The sequence below is a fragment of the Urocampus carinirostris genome, chromosome 16 (assembly GCF_059441175.1).
Source record: "Urocampus carinirostris isolate Australia breed hairy pipefish chromosome 16, RoL_Ucar_1.0, whole genome shotgun sequence".
NCBI lineage: Eukaryota > Metazoa > Chordata > Actinopteri > Syngnathiformes > Syngnathidae > Urocampus > Urocampus carinirostris.
In genome coordinates, this window is record NC_142364.1 from 24,873,834 (window position 1) to 24,878,833 (window position 5,000).

At 43.1% G+C, this 5,000-nt stretch overlaps 1 pseudogene; it reads left to right on the forward strand.

Annotated features, from left to right (window-relative positions):
• LOC148350805 (28S ribosomal RNA) overlaps positions 1 to 5,000 on the forward strand; it is a 13,957-nt pseudogene that overhangs the window by 4,418 nt on the left and 4,539 nt on the right.

The window sequence follows — 5,000 nt, forward strand, 5'->3', positions numbered from 1 at the left end:
TTTGTTTTATATTTGACAATATGACGTGACGATATGACGTTTTAACATTTTTTCCTGACATTTTCAACATCAATTAAACAATTTCAGAGTTATTTTCTTTTAACAGTAGTTAACCAGCGTGTAAAAGGCAATACTATTGTGCAAGGGCATAGCTCTGCCATCCCACCCTCCCAAGCAGCATTCTTCCAGTCCTCTGTGGGTCCTTTCCATTCTGCGTGGGTCCTCTCCCTTCTGGGTTCCACAACCCAGGCCGTTGCTGCCGGGACTCCCACTGTGTAGCTCCGGCTCCCCCCTCCGGGTGGGTACAGACGAGTCTTCTTTATGGCTGCGTCCTAGGCCCGCCGCTCGCAGATTGTATGGTATCTGCAGCCATTTGGAGCACAGCCACGGGGGGGATCTGCCTGCACCTCCATACCAGCAGGTTTCTGGAGGTCCAGATGGCGTCCTTGATGGCGGCGAGAGTGAGCCAGTCCCTGGCAAAGTCGTTCCGATGCCTCCTCGACCGACTCACCCCGTAAAGCACGTACTGTGCAACAGGGACCTCTCCTGCTGGCAAGTCCGGGAACTTTCCTAGTTGTTCGGCCATTGTCCACAAGACCTTGGCAGCGCTGCACTCACAAAAAAAGGTGCCTCACCGACTCCTGGGCGCCACAGCCAGGTCGAGGGCACGTCGAAATCGCTGACATTCCTCGGTGGTGCATTACAGCTCTGACTGGGAGAACTTCATGAGCCACCATCCATGACAAGTCTCGTAGTCTGTTTGGGAGGGCAGGATGATTGACGTTGCTCCAAACCGTTGTGGATTCGCCAAACGCAAGCCCCCGCACAGGGCTTACTGTAGCTCGCTCTTGCACAATAGCAATAAGGGCCCTGTGGTTTTGTAAAGTGTGACATTCTTGTGTTTCCAAATCAAACTTCTTCAAAAATCCCGGATAAAGAGATGTGTTGGTGGCAAGTTAAACGAAACTGGAATCAAACGATTGTCTGGTACAAGCTTTAGCTTCCGCAAATATGAGCCCATCCAAAAACGGGTCATTGCTTGACTTTTCGGGTTGTTGGGTGGGCCCACAGCGTTTTGGAAGTGGAGAGAGACATATTTGCTTCCCAGGAAAAGCTGGAGGTCAGGCACTCCTTTCCCCCCTTTTTCCTTTTTCTTTTTCATTGTATCTCTTTTTATCCTTTCCCACTTTGAGCCCCAGACAAAGCGAAAGATGGCTCGGTCCATTTGTAACAGCACGTTTCTTTTAGGCATAAAAATTAAACTGATTGACAAAAGCATTGGGAGGATGATCGCTTTGATGATTAGGACCTTCCCCTCTATTGTCAGTTTTCTTAGTGACCAAAAAACAAGTTTTTGCTTAACTTTCCTTGTCACGTCATCCCAGTTGCTCTCGCCTCCTCCATCCGCATTGAATTTTATCCCTAGGATTTTCTGGTCTGTCTTTAACACCGTCAGTGGGAGTCCTGCCTTTTCTGTCTCTTTCCACATTCCATAAAACTTCACTTGTGATTTTTCTCTATTTAGCCTTGACCCAGACGCCCTCCCAAACAGGTCAGTCAAGTCAAGGGCTCTTTCAACAGATGCGCGGTCAGTACACAAAATATTAAAATCATCCATGTACAAAACACACTTGGTAATTTGTCCCCCACTTCCTGGGATATTGATGCCTTCGACAAATCTATCTTTTCTTAACATTTGTGCCAAAGGTTCAATGCAAAGAACATAGAGAAGGGGAGACATAGGGCAACCTTGACGTACACCGCAGTTGATCTCGATTGCTTCCGATAAATTCCCGTTAATCATGAATTTGCTGTAGATGTCTCGGTATAGCAGTCCTACCCAATTGATGTATTTTTGGGGAAAACCACATTTTTGCAATACCCTGAAGAGGTATTGGTGCGAGACTCGATCAAAGGCTTTTTCAAAGTCTAGGTTTAGGACCGCTAGTCGCATGTTTCTGTCTCTTGCATAACAAATGGTGTCACGGATCAGCATGAGACTGTCGCTGATCTTCCTTCCCACAATGGCACAGGTTTGGTCTGGATCAACCAAGTCTCCCAAGACAACAGACATTCGTGTTGCTAGAAGCTTGCTGAAAATTTTACAGTCCACGTTTAAAAGCGTTATGGGTCGCCAGTTTTGTAAGTCAATTTTGTCTCCTTTTTTGTGCAATAGAGTAACTATCCCGATTCTGAAACTGTCTGGCATATGGTCTCGACTGGAAAATTCGTTAAAAACAGTTAACAGATCTGGTGCTAAAATATCCCAAAAAGTCCGGTAAAATTCGAGGTTGAGTCCGTCCTCCCCGGGTGATTTGCCTTTTTTCATAGTCTTTATGCAATCATTCAGTTGGTCTTGGGTAAAGTCCGATGTTAAAAAGGGGTCTTGACGCACTGATCTTGAAATATGATCTAATACATGCCCCATTTCATTCTCATATGTTTCTTTCTTTTCAAATAATTTTTGTAGTAGTCTTCGACCAATCTGGTTATTTCACTATATTCCTGTGTTATTTGCCCGTTTTCGTTTTGAAGTTTAAAAATCCCCTCATTTTTGCCCATAATTTTTTTTTTTAAAAAAGTAGTGTGTACATTTTTCCCCTTCTTCTATTTCTCTTTCTCTGCTTCTTATTATGATGCCTTTGCTCTTTATTTCCGCCAAAGCGTTTAGTTCTTGTTTGATCTCTTTGATTTCATCATTAAAGTCCATCCCCTTTTCTGTTAGGATGAAATAGCGTTGGAGTCTTCTTTGTAGTCCCGACATGCGTTTCATCTCTTTGAGTTTCTTGTTTTTCCCTGCATTTTTAAAAAAGGTCTGTGTTCGTTTCTTTGTCATTTCCCACCATTGTGCTCGTGAATCATACGAGTCTTGAAGGGTCTGCCAGTCTTTGTACAGCTCCCTGTATTGTGCGGCTAGAGCCTCATCCTCCAGCAGGGAGCAGTTTAACTTCCACAAACCCTTCCCAACAGTCATACCTGAAGGAAATGAGAAAGAGCAGGACAGTAGCAAGTGATCCGAAAAAAAAAACTGGAATTAATCTTGCATCACTCTGTGCTAAACCCCTCGTAAATATGTAGTCTATTCGAGAGGCTCTGGCATTGTCACTACTGAACCAGGTGAAGCCCTCCTCTCCTGGATGTATGGATTTGAAGCAGTCCACCAGTTTAAATGTCCGGCACATGTCTTGTAATAAAGTTGATGTTTTATCTACTTTAAACTCCTCATCATTCCTCTTTCTATCCTTCCTACTTAGGATGCAATTAAAATCTCCTCCCACGATTAGTGGTTGATGGCCTAGCATATGCGACTGGACGTCCTCTAAAAGTTCGTACCTGAGTTGTCTGTCGGCATGGCCGTATATGTTAATGAGGTTAAAATCATTCCCTATATAAGAAAGTTTTGCTAAGATTGCGCGTCCGTCTCTCATCACAGTACTCCCCTTTATGATGAGTTGAGGGTTGTTTATTAAAATGGCTACCCCATCGTTACGGTTTTCATTCGAGCCACTCCATAATGACGGATATGGCCAAATCTCTTCCCACTGTTTATAATTTTTTAGAAAGGGGATGCAGCATTCCTGTAGTAAAAACACATCCGTTCTGATAGTTTTAAGAACGATAAAACACTGTGAGCCTTAACCTTTGATCTCACACTTCTCACATTGATAGTAGAGAATGTAATGTTCATAATTGTTGTCAAAGTATTTAAACTAGTTAGACAAAACCGGGGGATCTGAGTCCATTCTTTGGTGATCATCGAGATCATCGAGAGTGTCACCTGTGTCAGACACATCACTTAAGAGTAGTACCTCATTTTGAGACTCACCGGGGAAAACTCTGGGACCCTCTGACTCTCTGTCTGTGGTTCCAGGTCTTCCCCTTTTTTCTGGGTTAGGGGGTGAGCCAGAGGACCTATCAAAGGGTCTCTTACTTCCTTGCCCACTAAGGGTCAGATTTTTTCCCTCCCCGACTTCCTCCGTCTCAACTTCATACAGTTCCCTTGTGGGCTTATTCACCGGCAATCGGCTTTCTTCTAAATCTCTTATCTTTGTTTCTGGTTTTTTCACCCCTCCCAATTTTGTCTTACTTTTACTCCTCTTTCCAGTGCCCGTATGGGTTTTTGGAGAGTCATTCGCCTTTTCGATTTGTTTGACTTCTCCAAATCCCGGCAATGGCGTAGCAAACAAATTTGCTAATTTGAACTCTCTTCCAGGCCCTTCCTGATTAATATGTGTTTTCGGAGTGGCAGTTGCTTTTTCTATTCGTTTGTCATGTCCAAATTCAGGTATTTTATGAGAAATCGAATCAGAATTTCCAGGTTCTTCCTGTTTCAATTTTGATTCTCTGGTCTCTGCTCCAGGGGTTTTGGTAGGTACATCTGTTTTTTCAATTTGTTTGTCTTGTCCAATTTCTTTGTGCATTTCTTGATCAATTTCATTGGGTATTTCCATAACTTTATTCATTTCCTGTTCATCTTCATTGGGTATTTCTATAACTTCATTAATTTCTTGTTCATTTTCATTTTGTATTTCCATGACTTTATTAATTTCATTGTCTTTGTTATCTTTATTCACTTCATTGTCTTTGTGACATTTATTCATTTCATTATCTATGTTGTCTGACATCATTTCATTGTCTTTGTTGTCTTTGTTAACTGCCTTCCTAGCTTTCAATTTGTTAGCAAACGAATTCGGGCAGTTTCTAAAGAGGTGATTCGTTTCTCCACAGAGATTGCATTTTCTGCTATTGCTACATTCCTCAAAGGAATGTCCAATTGTTCTGCACTTTCCACAAAAAAATTCGATCACATACCTCAGCCAGATGCCCATGCTCACCACATTTGCGACAGAGTTTCGGTTGCCCTTGATAGTGGATAAAGCCACGGTTTTCCCCCAGGAATATAGTCGACGGAATTTGTTTCATTCCCTGAAAGCCCTGAGGATCTTGCCGTAGTTGGACTGGTACCCTCCAGGCACCATTCCAATAGCCTTTCTCACACC